The following is a 20,099-nucleotide window of genomic DNA, read 5'->3' as shown; positions in this document are numbered from 1 at the left end:
CATTATCCTCTGCCCTTTGTCCCGTCGCTGCGTTGACGTTCGTTCGTCAGTTCAGGTACCTTATCGCGACACGCACCAATGGGCCTAGCGCGACGATCCTAATAACTGTGGAACGCCGATCGACTCGAATACGGCGGACTTGTTCAGCTACAATTTTACACACTCGAATAATAAAACTGATAATCGAATTGATAAAACTGCAGATACAGCCATAATTCGGCGGACAAAATGTAGGATACGGTAGAACACGGGACACGCCGTGCAAACATGGATCACGAAATACGCTGGCCCGATAAAAATGTAGAACACGAGGAACACAATAACTCGAACTGCAAATCACGTGAATTGTAACAGGTTTACAAGTCACTGCGTCTATTACACGGAATGTTGTTATGCTGAGTCGTTGTGTCTCGAAATATACAGGCTTACCTGTAATCAATGACGCGAGTGGAGAAACGGTGATTTCGCGTGTGAAATGTATCAGGAATATGGAATACAATATATGCGCGTGACGAACGATCGAAAATATTCGTGGAATCGTAATAAACATTTATTGCCTCCGTATATGTCTCTTCGTTAGTCGTTTGCTAACAAGCTGTTTGTTACTTGTTTAGCAACCGTTGTTGGGACAACAAGGGGACAATTTTACGATACGGGAAAGTATTTATAAAGACGTTCATAACCGTTAGCTTTTCGTTCAGTACTTTAGCAGGCTGGCCTGCAGCCAATATGCAGCACATAAGGGTTCAGCTTAGAGATCAACCATTGTCTATTTTTTCACTTTAGCCCAGGTATTGTAAAGTCGTGTTCCAGAGGGTCCGTTAGAATTTCAGAAAAAAATGTCCTTAAGGGTCTTGACCTAATGGAATTTCCTCAACGTTACCAAACATTCGTCCAGCGTAGCGACCAGCTCCGTCACCCTCGCTCCAGGGAAATTCCGCGCTACGGGCGTACTGGAAGGGGATGATACAGGAGTGGGTATCATACTTAGGAAGGGATAAAAAACCGCCCCCGAGGCCCACCTTCGTACATCAAGAGGGAGGGGGTAGGCCCAGGAAGATTACAAAAACCCTTCAGACAGTCAGAGTTTAGAATCAGACCAGAAACAGCATCAGTTAGAGTTTAGAATCAGAACAGAAATAGCATCAGTACAATTAGAACACAGTTTAGAAACAAACCAGAGTCAGATTCAGTTGAAAATTAGAAACAGGAACACATTCAATCAGGAACACGTTCATTTAACAACCACGTTCATTTAGGAACAAATTAGAAACACTTCAGAAAATCTCCGTTCAGGGAGGTACATCATTCAGTCAGTCAGTCATTAGAACTATTAGTCCCAACATTGGGTGATCCCTCAAGAAAAATTCAGCATATATTCCAAGTGCTCGTGACAGTCAGAGTGCATTACAACCGTTATTCTCCAGCTTTTTGTTACTCGTTCGGTAATCCTCGTTTAATCTTAAATCACCGCTTCCGAACGAGATCAAACAGAATTCCGATGGAAACGGTTAACATTGATACGTGATTACTAATAAAGAGGCGTTTCGTACTTATCGCGGCGCATAGCAAAATTAAACGCAGTCGGGGTACGATTAATGGAAAACGCAGCCGTTGATTAAAGCGGGTTATTTGCGTTCCCAGCCCCTCTCCCGTCCAACGGTAACGAGTATAAATCGCCTGGACGATTTATCGGACGTACGAAGCCCGGTATCTGATCAAACATCGAAATTGTCTAACGTACCGCGAGGAAAAATCGTCAGGGGTGAGCCGCTTGCGGAATGAAGTCGCCCGTGTCGCGATAAACCCGTAGTGATTTCGTTCGTGGAGCTTCGAGGAAACGCGATAACGCGGCGGCTGCCTCCAGCGTATAAGAGGTGAAATGCGGGACGCGTAGCCGTGACAGGGCGAAGCGATGGCGGCCGGATCGCCGGCACAAAAATCCGCGGTAAGCGGCGATAAACTGTTACGCGGTGCATCAACTCGCGACGACTAATTGCTGCGACCAGCAATAATCGTCCGTGGGCGAGCACGCAGCCAGCAATTATTTTTACGACAACGATGATATTGTCCATTTATTTACCGTAGCCCGCCGCAGCGCAGCCCACCGACTCGTTGCCAATATCGCGTTTACCCGCGGCAACGCTAACGCTCCTATAAATTCCTGGTGTTTACCGGCCCGTGGATGGCTCTATTTCGAAACGGCTAGCCGCTTCTTGCCAACCTCCCATACCCGTGCTCTAGCGGAAGATTTTCGAGCATCTCGTTTCGGGTTTATTCCTATTCGATTTTCATGAACGTTGCACTCATTGATATTTAGCGTTGCGTTTGCCTCGGATAAGAAACTCGTATTCCGGGGAATAAATATGTTAGCGGTGTTTTACGGCTCTATCGTTTGAGATCGGTAATAAGGTTATACATAGTAAATACTAGTAAGTAAACGTTTGTTTTTGTCATGCTTTTTTGGTTATGTTGTTTCGAACATATAACATATTTTCATTAATCATTAAGAGGAAAATGAAAAAGAACGCTGAAGTGCGTGATGCAATGCACGTGCCATTTTTCAATTAGGAAATTGCCCGCTGCGTTTTTCACGGTACATACGCGTAACTAACACTCGAACGTTAGTTCTGCTCTATATTATTTATATATTTTTTGCGCTTGAGCGAAACACTGGCGTGCAAATATACGACACGTTGTACGTAATATAAACGGCAGTGCACAATTGAAACACAGTGATCAATGAGTTGAATCGTTTTCTCTCTTTTTTTTTGTTCGTTTCCGCGTGTTTTTGGTAACGGGCGCAATTGGTTGTGACTATCGAGCACATGCAAACGGCACGGCGAGCAGTGAGGTATATGTCCGATTTGAGCGGCCATAATTAAAAATTGGTTAATACGCAATTGTAATTTTATATCTTACATTACGTGTATTAGTTACATTCAACTATGGATATCTACATAAAAATACGTGGTAGAAACATAATCAACTATTAAAGTCATAGTATATACTTTCCTGAAAAATTTTGATATTGAAGAAAAATTCGTACACCATTTCCACATACTTATTTATGTTAGACTTGGGTTTGAACACTGGACAAAATTGGAACAAAACTTACACATCGATTTGAAATTATTTCACAATTTCCTCCATATACGAGTAGTACACTTTCCTTTGTCGCCGTATGAGAAATCAAAACAAAGATTCTGAGTTCTCCTACAGGAAATTACGAGAGGCTGTTTATTATCACGTATAAACGCATGGCGGAAAATTCGTACGTGTCGCGGAAGGACACCAATTCTCGGAGAACGAACGCGGTGATTGCGGTTTTCGTTCCCTTTACTTCGGTCTCTCTCTGTTGCCCTCCCGTTCCCCCTTTTCCCTTACCGCTGTCGTTCACCCACCCGTTCGTTTTCTCGGTCTGTTTAGCCATTGTATTTTCGCGTTCTTTGTGTCTTCCGCATTTTTCTCTCTCTTCCTCCATTGTCCGAAGCGCGTCGCCAGCCGAGTTAGATTTATGGAGCGTTATTACATGCCGCGATTCGTTTTACCGTGTCGCTTTGTTGGCCAACAGTTCGGATAAAGAGACAAATACTCCCCGGGTCCGATGCATAATTCTCCGGACCCCGGCGTAATTCTGAACAAATTTAATTGGCTGTCGCGCGACCGCCCGTGTCACGCCGCGAATGTTTATTTGCGAAAGTTTCATGGAAACGTTCGCAGCGGCGCGGCGCGCGTCGGTGAACGAAAAAAAGGCAAAAAAAGAAAAGAGAAAAGAAAAAATGCCGTTCCGCTTCGCGCCGTATTTCACCGGCGCGGCGGAAACGCACGGCGACCGCCACGTAATTATAGACCGACGGTTGCGAAACGTTCGGTTGAAACAGCCGCGACGCGTCACAACTATTAGCCGATTTCGAAAAATAACTGCGTCGCCGACGTCGGTTTGCCCGACTATTCCGGCGTGCAAGACGGTGTCGAAACTGCGGGCCTGGCGTACTAGCGTTGTCGATTATTCAGGATTACTTCGGCGCCATCAATTCTGATCCACTTGACTCGATTTCCCTTGGTCGCGCCTCGGATAGGCCAGGTCTAGGGTTTAAGCAAAATTATCTGCGCCCGTTACCATACGTTTCGCGACGCATTTTCTTGGAACGAATTGCTTTACTTAACTGAGAATAATCTTTGGAATATAGCTGTAAGTGGAACCGTTAACAATAATAATCGTTAATCTTTTTTAATCTTTTTATCGATCCTGAATATTTGTTCACGTTAAAACTGCCATTGCAGATATATCGACCTCGTTCTTTTAGGCTCAAAGCATTCATATTAAATTCGCTCTAGCAGTTTTTGCATGTATTTCGTTTCAGTCTGGTAGTATAAGGGTTAAAAGTTTTATAGAAAAGAAATAATGTACTTTCAAGCAACTATTAATGTTATTTTAATCATTGTGAATTTACAGTGATTAACGTGTTTCGTATAAGAACGTGTATCTATTTCTTCCGATCACCTGAGGATTTTTCTATTTATTCGGACGATGCTGTTTGCACTAGTGAAAACTGCACCGTAATCACATTTATTGGGGCACGAGTTCTGACAGATCAATTGGGTCAGTGCGCATTCGATATCATGTGTTCCATATTTGTAGCATTTCGATTAGCATAGCAGACAGACGTGACATATGTTTACAATATTCAGAATATGGTAACGCATTCATTTTTATCCTCTGTTTCTGATTGGAATGGAATATGTATTACACGTTCACGTATATATCTAATGAATCTTTAAAATCTCTAGACAGACTGTTTGCAAAGTTTACATAATTCCTGTATCAAATGAAATAATTATAAATCCATTACGGGACAAACTAATTGTAAATCTAAGGTAAAACTAATTATAAAGTCAGCACTGAACATAAAATTATTAAGGTATGTATTTACCAATATTTAATTATATCCTAATAAACAAATATTAATTAATCATACATTTATGAAATGTTAAATTTATCACAGTTCCGAAAGAGAAAAACGAAGAATGCGGCGCAAGAAACATTACTAATGGAATCATTCGCAATTTAATCGAAACAGTTCCACCGTTGTCGGTAATTGGCATTCATTTTCGTTCCATCGAGCCCTTCGTTGCGAAATTAATGTTTCGGGTTTCTTCGTTACGCACGGGAAACGTTATATTCATCGAAACGTTTCGTTAGTTGAAATTGCCGGGGGGTTGAGTGGATTTTTATTGGGCTAACAAACAACGGATAAACGTTCGGGCAAATTTCTTGTTTATTGGTAATAGGTTTGCGCTGTGCAAACACAGGTAACCGCGTCCCATTTTACCCGTGTTTATTCTCATACACGACGCTGCCGCGGTCGGCGTACAATGTAGAAATACACGCGTTTTGCATACGCGTGATCGCAGTAAAGTTCGGAATAATTAGTTTTTACAGATCTGTAGGAGGGAGGTGGACGGTTGGCGTGTCGTTGAAAAATTACTCCGGGTATCGCCGACGTTGTTTGTAATACTGCTTTAACCGCGCGGCGTGCGGGCGAAATAAAAATTTTTGTTTCACTTTAACCGGCTCGCCCGGCCAACTTCTGAGTTCAACTTTAATATCGCCGTATTGTGCGCGCATTGGATACAATGCGTATGCAGATTCAAATATTATGGGGCTAGTGCTCAACAATAGTTTTGTCTGTTCTAGCGAATGTAAGAGCACCTTAAGCGGAACGTAGATTTTATGTTAATCTTATTCAATTGTATATAAAAAAAAGTGAAAATGTGATATCGCTTACTCGAATTGCCGATCAGTAAAATTCGATGCTTCGTACTTTTTTATAAAATGTATAAAGATTTATTTATTGGGATTTCACTCTGCTTATATTCTAGTTCAGTCGTATCTAAATCAATTTATTTATTAATTTCTCAGAGAATCATTCGTACCCTTTCGATAACTCTAAAAGAAGTATAGTTCTAGTATTAATAGAAAGAATACAAGTCAATCGTTGGAAAAATGCATTATATTCTACAGGATCAAATTATCCGAAACACGATTTATTTTTTGCGTTCTTCTTTCGCTCGATGAAAAATCCGTTCAAAGTGACTGTATAACATCGAGCAGATGAATTTATTCGCGGTGTCCCGGCGATATGGCGCGTCCTTATTCTCGCAGCAATGAGACACGTTTACAGGGAAAAAATGGAATTGTCGAGGAGGTATGGGGTGGCAAGCGTTTTTTAAAAAAGCACGAAACAACGCGTTCCGGCGGTCGGTTGGAACGAAAACGTGGATTGACGGTGGGCTGGAGGAGCGGCACTGTTTAAACAGTGGCCGCCGCTATTTGCATGTAATTACCGGGCTGGCGATTTAACATTAGCAACGCTGCATTTATACAACACTGTGCCCCGTTGCGCCATTCGTTACGCTTCCGTCGCGTTCCGTTGCGTACCATTCCACCTCGTTCCGCGCTGTCCTCGAAGAGCCGCGGTAATTGTCGCTACGTATCCGACATACAGAGATTTTAGAGATGCCGTTGTCCGTCGCTTTTCACCGAAGCTCATTTGCGAGCAACGTTTTCCTTTTTCCCCCGTCTTCCCGCTCTCCCGTTTCCTCGTTTTTCAAGTCCTCTCCTTTTTTTCGGAGGCCTGAATCGGCCAGTGTTCGCGGGCCTCATTCATCGAGGCGGTAATGCAAACCTCGGTACGAGTCGCGTCGATTCTGTTCAATGGACAACGCGTTTGATTCAACCTCTCGCGGTAACTGGATTTTCGAATTAAACGAACAATTTTAATCCATTTTATCTCGCGTAACATCGCGTCGCTTCAATCGTAACGAGCTAAAAGAATATTAACGAGTTTATCAACGAGTATCGATGATTAGGCGAAGGTTCTCTTTTTCCCTGCAGAGAACATTCGGATATTAACGATCAAAGCTTTTATCATTATCGAATTCAAAAGAAAGGCTACGTTTGAGCTGCGCTCGTCGACCGGCAACCGTGAAGCCCAGAACATTTCCATTGAAAAATATTTTTCAAACGCCCAGAACCTTTTGATGCTGGACAGAGACCGTTATTTCCTGATAGATTCACAGTCGGCGGGAAAGATCAATCGGTTGACGTCAACGAAACGAATCAATCACTTTTTTCGGAAGCTGGTTTCGTTTTGGAAACTTTTTAGCACTTCATTTCAATCCGAACCCGCCATTGGTTATTGACGCGCCCGAAAAAATTCTGTACAGACATTTCTTTTCTCTCAACAATTTTTCCTTTCGTAAAATCCGTTTCATTTATGCTAGATAAAATATTTCATTTCACAATGGAAAGTAAAATCATCGTCCCTAGCCACCTTAGCTACGAAACATTTCGAAAATTTTCTTTAAAGGCATAAAATAATCAATTCAGTTTTCTTGGCCCTCAATCAGCAACATTTAATAAAACAGAATAAGTAGCACCAAAAATCGAAAAACGGTAAAAGTAGAAAAAAGGATCTAATATTCCGACACGATGGCGCGCTACGAATCGAGCTAGAGTATCGTAAAGCTCGGCTCCGATTGGAGTGCTTACCGGGCAAAAAGCGGCGAACCGGATCGGCTATCATTAGGCGAGTGAGGGAGGGAGGGAGCAGCTATAGTTGGAACCGGTGTCACCTATCTCAATGAGTTTTCCGCGGTATGGGAGAAACGCGAAAGCGAAAGGAACACCGGTATGGCCGGTTTCCGCAACAATTTCGTCGAGCACGGTTGGTCTGGGGGTGATTCGGCGTTGACGTGGTGCCTGTCGCCATTGGTCGGGCTAATTTAAGCCGGAGCTACAATTGGTCAATCCGCAGGACGATCTCCCCATTGACCGGTGCAGCTGTTATAAGGATCTCAATGAGATGAGCGACGCAGCCAGGTGGGCCGGTTCCACTCGTCCATTCTGTCGCCGTCTCCCCTTTCTCTTTCCGTCTTCTTTCACCTGTTTTCGGCGACAGTGTCTGAGGCCATCGTCGCCGCCACGTTCCGAACCGCTCGCACCCCAGTGGACAAGGAATGGCGCGCGTATTTATAACTCAAGAATGGCGGGTTCGGCCGACAAACAGCAACATTTCTGTTCGCTCGACCGCCTCGCGCCGCCTCGAGAATTGACCTCGCGCTCAGTCGCGTTCTCGTTGACGGAATTACGGCAACCGCGATGCGGACCTGGTTCGACGGAATGTTTACGCGGCATCAACTGCACACCTTATTCGAGCCGAGTCTGACGTTCGACTAGCGATCTCTCCCCGGAGGTATTTTCCTAGCGAACTTTCGAGCGGAATTCTTCGCTAGGGTTTCAACCCTTGTATCGGTATTCGAGAGAGAAACGGAAAAAGAAGGGTGACGGACGGAAATAAAGACTACTCTCGAGGTGCTTTTTGAGGAGTTAGTTCTGTGGCTTTTGTTAATCGAAAGAAGCGGAAACTTGAAACTGGCGTAGGATATTTAACCCTTTCGCAAGTTTTTCGAGTGCATGTATTGTATTTTATTTCAACAGTTTATGATTAATTACGTTATGACAAATTTTATGTTAAACATAGAACTTCTTCATTGTTCTATGTCTATATTGTTTTGGGGATATATTTTGAATAGCGTAGGGTTCTTATTAAAATGTAGTAAAATATAGCTATTATTTTTACTGTCCGAGAAATATGGTTACACTGAGGTTAGACGTACAGTTGCGCAATTGAGAAATACAAGAAAGTTCTTGTTCGAGAGAGATTGGAAGCAACCGTGGATGACAAAGCTACGCATACTATATTCGGTGGTTTCTTGTTTCGGATGAGTAATTTTTCCAGCGTCTGAGTGGCTCGCGAAGTGTACCTGCATTCCAGAGACGTACATTCGAAAGAAACATAACAAATTCGTAGAATTTAGGCTGCCCGCGAGGAAAAATGTTCACGGCGTGTCTGACTGCGGAACACGCGAGCCATGAATACATCGCTGGGAACGTTCGGCGCGATTGCTTTTAGAACAATGAGCACTCCTGCTTCCTGTTTACGTTCCCGTGTTAAGAGGCCGGTCACGCGAAACGTATTTTATTTTTGCAAGTAGCGCTCATTTCGTTTGAAACTTCGCACCCCTTTGTCACGAGCTGAGAAGGTTTCAACAGAAACAATACTTCGCAAGAAACCCCATTTCCACGGTCAACGATAAAATATTTAAAAAAGAAATTTCTTTAAAACAATCTACTACGAACTCTTCTGTTCAAGTACCATTTCTTTTTTCATCGCCTATAAACTAGAATTGCATAACCATCTGAAGTCTACTTACAAGGTACCGTAAAAATCAATGTATAGGTCCCCGTACAGAATCAATAGTATTTCAATCAATCTATTACAGTGGTCTCCAGCGAGTGATTACATTTCTCAATTTGGCCTTACAATAAAACAAAGGTGACGAAACGACATTGTGGAAGAATCAATTTCCCTGTGAAAGCGACCAATATCATCGTGGAAATTTCAAGAGCGGTGGGGAAAAAGAGGAAGAGAGAGAGAGAGAGGGAGAGAGAGAAAGGGGTGAAGAGAGTGAGAAAGAACAGAGGGCGGGGAAAATGACAAATGTCAAGAGAGATCGGGTGGGTTGCGCGAGTGACCGATGAAAAACGTATCCACGGACAGTCTGTAAATCGAATATTACGGGACGAGCGGGTTGGGAGTCGTTCCCTATCGATGGTCATTCTTTAATCCCACGATCGACGTGAAATTATTCAAATCTCAATTTCCGCTTAATTGTCGGAGATTTCAATTCGGTGGTCGAATTTCGAAATCGCGCACCGCTTGACCGCGATTTCATTCCGCCGGTCCAGTCCGCATGGTTCACCGACGACTTGCCTGTACATTTCGCTAATCCGATTGTATTTTCGGTGAATCCGTGATTCCTCGAGCCCGCCTCAATCTCGTCGTGCCCGAGCGCGGCCTCATTCCGCGATTTTCCACGATCGAACTTCCGCCAGGCGAAAGGGGGCACGTGTGCGGAAACCAGATACGAAATTACGGGAATTTAATTAATTCAAAGTTCGCGGCCGGCCGATCTTTCGCCCGCCATTCTCCGCGCCTCCCGCACCTCTAATCGCCGCCCCGAGGAGCGATTGTTCCCGGATTAACGCCGGGCACTGTCTTTCGTTAATTGAAACCCCGTGGCCCGTCTTAACCGTCCTCGCCCCGATTCGAAAGAAGCCGACCAAAGGATCCCGTTAAGAAAGCGCGGCCAGAAGTGGATGGCGCCGATAAGGCCGGCATTATTCCGCTACCTCTCGAACGTCTCGAATCGCCTATTGTTAGCGCAGCTATTTAGAAAATTCTGCTCTTCGATGGGAGAAGTCGTCGAATGTTACAGGATACGTTGCGAATTATGTATTGCGCTCTGGAGTATTGTTTCGAAGATTGTAACGTGATTAGATTTATGATATTGATGATAAGTAGTTACTGCGTTTATGTAGTACAGGTTAACAGTCTATTTAATATTTGACAAATTTTTCCCTCTGCAATAGTGTGATAATTCAAAATATGTAAAAACTGCTATCTTTCCTATTTAAATGATATCAAAATAAATAATTATACTTCTCGGATTACTTGTTCGAAGAACAAAAAAACAACGCCTCGAAGTTGTATGTTGCACCTACCTTCTTGTTCATCGTGATTACGAAGTTCTTTGTACTTCGGTATTTCGAAGGCTTCAGTTTTTCTAGTCGGGTACAAAGAAGTAATTAGACGCGCCTAAGATTTTCTCATGACGTTAAGAATCTATCAACGCACTTCCAAACTTAAGCTCCCTGTTAATGATCAATTTAGCCTGGACTTTTTCGTCGCCATAACCGATACGTAATTTTCGTTTAAGGGGAGCCATTAGCGTGCTCGTAACTGAGGCTCCCCTGTCACGAGATCATTACACGTATCGTCGCCGTAATTCCTTCGATCCGGGCAAGCCGTTCCAGCGACGCGGTCACTTCACTTTACGGGCTTTTTTACAGCCGCGAACCCATAAACTAAACCTAATTTACATTTCCATGCTGCCCCGCTAAGCATCCGCGCTAATGCGAACTAAATATTTCCATTACCGACCCTAATGCTTCCCGCTCGGTTACACCTGTGCACGTTCCCGCCCCGGCTGAAATATTACCCGCGGCAAGACACAATAAATTCAATTTCATTTCCGTTCGCAATCTGCCGCGCGAAACAGCGAATTCGCCGGGAACCGTATCCGAATGCTTGGAATTCGCGAAACTCCTATGTAATCCTTACAGGTTGCATTTTTCAGAGGAGCGCTCTTTGAGCTGTGGAATTTCCGTTGCATGAATTTGTAAATGACTGCAGCCATTCTTTTTCACGAATCTTCGGAAAATAAAACGACAGAAATGGCAGTTACAAGAATCTTCATAAAGTATCTAAGGTCGTATTTCATTTATTTTAGTTCATCAATTGAAATTATTTTCAGAACATTTAAAATCTCAATTTAACTTGATCTCAATTTACTATAATCACAAATTTTTCGAATTGCTGAAATGAATGCTTTCATGAAACATTTTTTGAAGGATAATAGTGTTCACAGACCGTATTTACCTACGTACTTAGTCTTTAAAACTCGAGTATTTCGAACGCAACAGTGTTACTCTGTTCATCACACCGGCCACATATCGCTGACACAGCCAAGTATTGCAGACACCGTATCGGAGATATATAGCCGACACACTTTAATCAAACTAACACGTGTTTTTATTTTAGCACCGGGAGAAGTTTCAACCAAAACTAGCTTGACGTTCAAAACAGTAAAATGTGATATGAAAGCTTTCGATTGAAGTAAATTTTCGGCTAAAAAATTGCAAAGGGGTAGAAAGTAATATAATAAAATGTGATGCACGTCCGTGGATGCTGCGAACGCGTAAATATAGGCAGTCTAATAAAAAATTCTTTTTAATTCTGTTCATTGGTAGATTACGTTAAGCTTGTCATGAACACGCGATTCCATTGAATCTACTTAAAACAGAACTTTGAATATCTTTCCTGCTACGCGGAGGTCATTTGAACAAGATTTACGAACTCTTCTTACATTCGACTGTCTTAAATAGTGGTCTCACTCGTCGCGTAATAAAGTAGGTACTACCTCTGGCAGCCAAGCTCTTAGAATACCCGTGGCAGAGGCCATCGATAAATCAAGCTGGAATTCGTATATTAAGTGAAGCCGAGTTCGTGCGTTACAACGGCCCCTGCAATTAGATCGTGCACTTATTAGAACGCGGGAACGCGAGACAGGAATAAAAGACCTTAAAATTTTCAGGAAACAGTCCTGTTTTTAATGAAGATCCATTATGTGAAGGATCTCGTTGAAATTTGAACGGGGGGAAGATATTAAAACGTATTAAATTGTAACGGGAGGTATTTTCAGCTGTGGTGCTAGCAATTTGAGGATAATCAGTTCTAATTGCTCGTCGGGATATCATTTACATTTCGATTTATAAAGTGGCTTTTCTCTAAAAAAAGATTTACTTGGTAATTGTAATTTAAAATTAATTACTCTATTATTTTTATACAAGTCTAGAAAATGACAATTGGCAATGCAGAGTTACATAAATTATTCGAATTGAATAAATGGAATAGCCGAATACTGACAGTAAAAATGAAAATTTAAAGAAACAAGATTGATGTAATAATTCTCAAAATTATCTGTTACCTTTCAAGTTGTCTAAAATGATTATTGATTGTACATTCGATTCCAGCATGAACCATTTTCTACGAGTTGTATAAAACTCGCTTCAAATGATTTAAAACGGACTTTTAACTTATCTTTGAAATCAATCCCAGAATTTCGTGTCAATTCCTTTTAATTATAAGTTACATTTTTACTAAAGAAATCATTGTATAGAGGAACAACGCTGGAAACTATCAATCGAAGATACACTTTAAACCTAAAATGCATTCCCGTTCATTCCAATCCTGACTACACGAGTACGAATTTAGGCTGCTTAATCAAACTAATTTCGATTTTAATTGGACATAAAATGGTGAGGATTCGTGGATCAATGTGTAGCTACCTAACAATTGAATAATCACGTAGAAGGTCGGAATAATTTCGCCCACGTTCACGGATAATCCGTCAGCGTCATCGGCCGAATCAGATAACAATAAACGTCGCCGGTGGCAGCGTATCTGCTAAAATTGTACACCATCAGGGACTACTTTGTCGCCGTATCTCCAGCTGAACAAAGAACAGACGATTACTGTCTGACAGGTGTAACTTGTCTGCTAGCATCACCCGGAAGTGACGAGTGACGTCCAGAATAACTCCACAGGACATTTAGAGGCCCGAGAGGCGCTCATAGCCAGAAACCTTATCGCGATTCGGGTGGGTCGACGTGACGATTGGTCCAGAGCCAAGAACGGCGACCCCAACGGGTATCTCGATGTATATCCAGACGAAAACGAAGAAAATTTGATGTCTGGACACGTTAGAAATTTTCTGACCGCGCCTTTTGATCTTATTTCGAGAGCGTATGCTATATTTTCGGGATCGTGCCGCGAATAGCGGATCACCGGCTCGACGGTGTCCAGCTTGCTTCTGCCCCCTTTTCCACCATAACGTAATTTTCCGCGGACCTATGTTCCCCGACGCAGTTTCACCCTTCGCTGCAGTCGTGCAACGTATCACGACACACCGGAAGTTGCCGCTTTAATAACATTATCCGTTGATCACCGTTCAGCTGCTTCTTCAGCGGGAATAAATTTGTTCGAGCTCGGTAAAACTGTTTAATCATTTTCCTGTCAGCAGTTGATCGATAGTTTTTTTGGAAGTTAATGATACACAATTTAAAATCTCTTAGGATGAAGAATTGGTAAGATAGAAAAAATAATGGTGTGCTGTGTAATAAATTTTTCTTATAGTAGAAACGTTTTTTATCTTTAATTTTTATGTAAGATGATTGAATTTAAAGAAAACATTTTCGTAAATATGACACTCCAGTTGCTTTTATCTAATGAAATTTATAGCAAAGTTATATTGGTTTAATAAATTAAAATCAAAGACCTCTGATTTTATGGAATCTAATTATGATTTATAATTATAATCGTGACGAAAAACGGCACAACTCACGTTGAACAGTTTCTCATCATTTCCACGACAGTAATGCTTTCCGACGAATCTTAAAATACTTTTTGTAATAACCGTAATTCCAGCTACTCGTTCGGTAAACATTTAATCTTGGTGTCCGGAGACGGAAAACAAAACCAGGTCAAGAATTCCCTATTTCTCGAGCGAGGAGTCTGATTGCAACCCTCCAGAGGCGGTCGTGGGATTCAAATGATCAAGGCGCGCACCTGCACCCTTATTCTGCGGCTCAAGGATGTCACAGGAATTAAAGGCGTGACATTAAGGTCTCACAGTAATCGTCTATCGTAGAATCACCGAGCAAATTCGGGGAAGAGGGAAAGTGAGACAGGAAATCCTTCTCTCTCTGTTTTCGTTCTTATCGTGCTAGAAGTTAGACCTATTTCCTTCGACCACAAAGACTGTTTTATCTATTGGAAACTGCAGACGATATCACATAGAATCTACAATAATAGTTTCAATAAAATATTTCAACAAAACTAATAACGATTATGTAACATTTTTATCAGCTAGTTCTAACTAACGATAAAAGAGAATCACAACTTCAACACGAACGTACAAATTATTCAAATTTATTTTACAGGAAAATGGAAGTTCAACATTCTCAATAATAAAAAGCGTGAATGTATTTGAAATGGGATTATTTTACTTTCAAACACGAAAATGATGTAAAAATAGTAAAAAATGAGTAACAGTATATTTGTACGAAAATTCAATCAATTACAAAATTCATTTGAATTACGTTTTATTTCAAATGAATATTCATTTCAACTAGTTCAATTACCACTAAATTTTAACATTTTCCTGTAATCAGGAATTCCATTTAGCAAGACGAAAAGAGAATAGAAACGATTCCTTCGAATACGAAAAGTGCGTTGATCCCAACCCCAAACGGCTCTATCAAGATACAAATGTCGTCGGTGTGTCGTTGAGCGTAATCGCGTCGAGCGATTAATAACGATGAGGAGTCACCGGTCGTTTCCCGGCGATTGTGACAGAAGAAAAGGGCGAAGAAGGTCGGCTGGTGGCGGCGGTCGCGAGGGGGACGCAGGAGAATCGGATGAGGGCAAGTCACGCGGGAAGTACTTCGGAGGTTGTAAGCGGAGGGGTCGAAACGGTTAAGAGAGAAAGGAGACAAGGGGAAAAATCAGCCGGCGTGGCAGCGATGGTTCGTCGTCGTAGCGCCGTCGGAAAGATCGAGCACGATTCCGGTCACGTGCGTCCGCGGGATTAGGTTCTGTTTCCGCGAGATGGCCAGCCATATATTACCTTGCGACGGAGTTTACACCATGCGATTACTTTGCTACGCTGTACCGAATTCCATCGCTGTCGCTTCTACGACCGAGCTGCCGCACCCCGCGCGCGGACTATTCCGCTTTACGGAGCCTTTATTGGAATCAATTAGATAGATAAGGGAGAACCGGCGATAAGCAACCCCTGACTCGTTCCGGTGGTTTATTCGTATTACTTAAGGAAACGTTTAAACGTTAAGCTTCATGATTATTGCCTGTAACAACAATGGTCTGCGGATGTTCATATATAATATGAATTATGTACATTATTCATACATGTGTATGCAAGGGGTGTAATATTGCCGTTTATGATGCTAATTGTGTTATTATTTTATTTAATGTCACTTAAGTTACAGTGTACTGTCAGAGTATTTGTTATGTTGAATACGAGTTAAAGAAAATGTGTAATTTTATTGTTACACCTACTAATGAGGGAAGTTATCGAGCTAGAAAATTCAAAAAATTATGAAACTTCATGTATAAGCAGAGTAAGTCAGGCCTAATACATTGCAGTCTTTTTATTTATAAGTTAACATTTTATTGACGTGAAAGAGCAATGTATGTTTTGTTTTAACTTTTTTTCGTTATCTCTTACTATTCTCAAAATAATCCACGGGAAAGAAAAATTTGTATTCTTTTCAACGAGTGATTTCACTCCTTCAGAGTGAAATTCGGCACAAAACAAAAATTGCAATGTAATCGGCTCGACTTATTCTACTTAAACAGTTTCATAATTTTTTGAATTTCCGGCTTCGGTAACTTCCCTTGTATATTTTAGTACAGTGCTACCTAGAGAGTGCATGTTTGAATTCATATCGATTCCATGTGCTTCATTTTTGTGTTTAACGTGTCGTGAAGATGAAATATTTACCGATTTCCGTATTATTGCGCTTCATTGCGTAATGTTTCCGGTAATCGAAAAATAAAGACGAATAAACATGCGCTAAACGAAACAGTGCTATGCAAACTCTTAAAAGCTGTTCGCGTTTTCTTCAACTTAAAAGACAGGATGATACGAACGGTGGAGATCCGGCAGAAAAGATAAGTTACTCAACTGGAGTAGTTCGGCGCGTGTTCAAGGAATTTATTATTAAAAACAAGGGCTCTTCGGGAACTGTCTTAATTCTTGGTTAACTACTTCCGCCACGTTTGCGGTTTCCGGAGCTTCTTGCATCAGATGCGCTTAAACTTCGGCACATCCTTCACGAAGGTATTCGTTGGAGTACTAAAACGTGCCAACACGAACTTCACGCGCGGCAAGTTCCCTAATACTCGCAACCTTTTTCCATTAGCACGTCCGCGGGACGCTTTATGCTTGTCTACGAATTTGTTCCGCGATTACGCTCGCTCATTTGTATCATTCAACGACCACAAAAGACTTTTTACGTTCAAAAACGATCTTCTTTCCCCTAAATTAAAGTTCGTCAATCGAAGATCTATTGTTTGTTACTTTACGTCCGAACTTACGAAATTGATATTTTTAAAACTGAACTTTCACCTTGGATTATTATAGTTTCGACACTTTCGTGGCAGTGCTCGTAGCAATGTTCAAGCATATCAAATTTATTTAGAAGTTCATTTGAAATTGAAATATGGTACGGCGGGAGGAAAAATATTCTGGATTTAACAGGTTGTGTAAACTAGATAAATTGCATTCTGGTGCAGACGAAAAGAATGGTCCCTAAATTTACTGAGTCAGCTCACGCAGTAAGACCGGCCCGCTTGTTTCCGTCGCTCGGAGAAACTTACGATCTTCCACAAAGGAACTTATTAAATTTCATAGAAGTTTTATTCCACTCCTGGAACACCTCGATCTAGACATCGAGATAGCAGTGCGATCTATGCGCAGAGTTTTAAGCGACCGGCGGAGATTAAAGCATCCTTTCGCCTGTACGGTTTCGCGTTTTGCGAACCGTTTTCTGAAAATAACTCGGAATATGTATTGCCATCCGTTGCGAGCGATTAATTGGCCAAACCAATTGATTTATAATTACACTGTGCGATTGTGGGCTGATACTTTTAAAAGTAAAGTTGTCTATTTAAAATATCAAGTATGCCAATCTGTTACTTTCCATAAACTTATTCATTTTGAAATTCATCAGGCGCCTACAGGTGCATGTTAGAAAAATTCTGTTACAATTTCTTAATATGATTACTAAAAAAACACGGCATTAATGGCTATACAGGATATATAAATTAGGTTTTAATCAAAACTGTTTTTCTTTTTGTTTCAGGTGAGCAATCATACAGCAATACATATATTGGAACTGAATTACTGGTTTGTACACGTAAGTCTACGAAGTTTGGAAAGGTTCAGATGTAAAAACAATTACCATCGCTTGAACAGTAACGTAGCAAACGATCAAGAGACCTGAATTTCCTTTACCCAATCGTTAACAATACTTTCATACCTTCATCCACTGTCATTCAGTCTTCGTTAAAATGTCGCATTTTTACTTCGCGTAGAACACTGTCCACCGATTTCAGCCCTCGAGTACAATCCCTATTACAGCACTATTAAAAGAATCCATTAAGCAAAAAAAGAAAAAGACCGAAATGAAGCTTGTATTCCCGATCTGCTCCTCCCCCCCCCCTCCCATCACTGTCATTTCATCGCAATTAACCGGAAATTTCACTGAAATAAAATGTGGCTCGATTAAATGGTCGCGCGGGAGCGTTCAACGCGTCCCCAGGGCTCCGGTGCCCTGTAAACAGGTTGAAATAAAATTAACCCGAACAGAGGAAGAGCGGCGAACGCCGTGGAACCTGGGGAATAGGGAATAAACTGGAAGTGGTGCATCACGGACGGCTACGGTTCCTAAGGCGATATCTAAGTGTCTATAAACATCATGGCAACGCGAGGCATGACGCGAAATAATTAATTCGCCAACGACCCAGCACCACCGTGGAAGTTCATCGCCGAGGAGAAACTAGTCCCCAGAATCATCGGCTAATGCTCGGTGCCTCGCGAATGGCTAATTAGGTATTATAATGGCGTTGAATCGGTACTGAGTGTGCACGGCTGACAGCGGACCGGATCGAGCCGAATAAGACCGTGTCGTCGCACACTGAAATTGTTCACGAATAGAGCGGGGAACGTTGAATAATCCTTGCGTCGGAAATAATTAAAGGTGAGATTTTAATCGCCGTAACGGAACCGCGCGCACCGGGAGTTTTACATCGAATTGACCTGATTTCGGTCGCGGAATCGATACCATCGCAACCGCGGGATTTCGAACAATTACAAAAATGTACCGCGGAAGTATAAGGGACTTCGCTCAAATCCGAGTTGTTTTCGATGTATTTGCCGATTTTCCATTGACGTGTGAAATATTCTTCGCTGTGTTGGCGACATTGAGTCAGGGAATGAATAAATTCACTGAAAATCGAATCGAATATCGAAGATACAAAAAGCAGGATTCGCCAAGAAATTACTACATGCGATCTTTTGTTTTATGTCCGTGTAATTTTCTATACTTGTGGTTTATCATAACTCTCAAGTAAGGATGATACTGGAATTTCAGTAATTCCAGTAATACGAACATTCAAGAATGCTCACCTTTCACGGTAAATTGACTTGTGCAGTGAGCAATTTTTTACCTAGAAAATTATTAAAAAAGTAACGAAGCAAAGATGAATAAGCTAAAGTAAAACAATGTAAAGTAAGGTAATACATGAAGTAACTTTTATCAGTCTGAAGTGAAGTAAGAGAAGGTAAGAGATTGGTCAGAACTATACGAGAGAATGTTAACGAAGACTGAAGGACAGCTGTTCCATCATGTAATTTCGTTTTAATAAATTCAACCAAATTTCGGTCGGGGTGTGCGGATAGTAGACGGCAGAACAATTTTTCGTCAAATCATCGAGCAGCCGTCTGTCTCTGGATAGTTGGAAGGCGGAGTAATTTCCTCGAGCGAGTTCACTTCGTCATGTAAGGAGGATTGAGCCGAGTAACGTTCCCGGGTATATAGAGGCCCGAACTCTCCGCGCGCGGCCGGGCACGTGAGGAGGGGGCAGGGGGTTAAATGCATTCGAAACGACTGTCAGACGCCGGCTCGGAAAGATAGATTGATGAGAGCTACATTCGCGTGCCGAACTTAAACCCCCTCGTTCCTTTCCGCCTCGCTTTTGCCGGCGCGGAACGACTCGTTCGGGATGGAACGTCGAGCACAGGAACGTTCCGACTCGACTGGGTCTCGGGAATGTTCATTGTACCCGTGATCATCGGTGCAATGACAATTTTTACGACACGGTGGGTCATTTGTTAGTTGAAAAGTGTGCGAAAAACTTTGGGAAATTTTATAGGAAATCTTAGAAAATATGTGATTTCATACGGAGAAGTTGGTTGTAAAATATAGAACTGAAACTTTTCGTTGGATACTACATTTGCAAGATTGAAAATTTGTGAAGTACGTTTACGTACATTTAGCTGACCAGAATATCGGTGGAGTAAATGACAACAAGATATGCTAAAAAATAAATTAAAAGTGTTAAAAAAGATTTGGTCGTTTGAAAGATCGTTTGCTAAAAAGTTCAGCTTGTAAATTTGTGGAACATAATTGAGTGCACGTTAGTTTTTATATCCTGCAATAATCTGTCTATTGTATAAACATTCACTTTTAATTTCGTAAGCATACCAATTTCTTCGTAAGGACCGTACAGGTAATGCCAGATCTTTAAAAGAATGAAATGCAAAAT

The 20,099-nt window shown here is 41.8% G+C and overlaps 1 protein-coding gene across 6 annotated transcripts in view; it reads left to right on the top strand.

Annotated features, from left to right (window-relative positions):
- Rbp6 (RNA-binding protein 6) overlaps positions 1-20,099 on the top strand; it is an 824,356-nt gene that overhangs the window by 294,967 nt on the left and 509,290 nt on the right. Inside the window, exons 1-2 of one of the 6 annotated variants that reach the window (XM_076368425.1) lie at positions 2,315-2,432; positions 17,636-17,689. The exons of 3 other annotated variants lie outside the window; for them this stretch is intronic. The gene's annotated coding sequence lies outside the window, so the exon portion shown is untranslated. Of the gene's footprint in view, positions 1-2,314; positions 2,433-7,965; positions 8,381-17,635; positions 17,690-20,099 lie in introns of those variants that run through there. 2 more of the 6 variants (XM_076368424.1, XM_076368423.1) reach the window with 2 other exon arrangements.

This window comes from Nomia melanderi, chromosome 6, assembly GCF_051020985.1.
Source record: "Nomia melanderi isolate GNS246 chromosome 6, iyNomMela1, whole genome shotgun sequence".
Lineage (NCBI taxonomy): Eukaryota > Metazoa > Arthropoda > Insecta > Hymenoptera > Halictidae > Nomia > Nomia melanderi.
The sequence above is the reverse complement of the archived record's forward strand: the minus strand, read 5'-3'. Positions and strand labels throughout refer to the sequence as shown.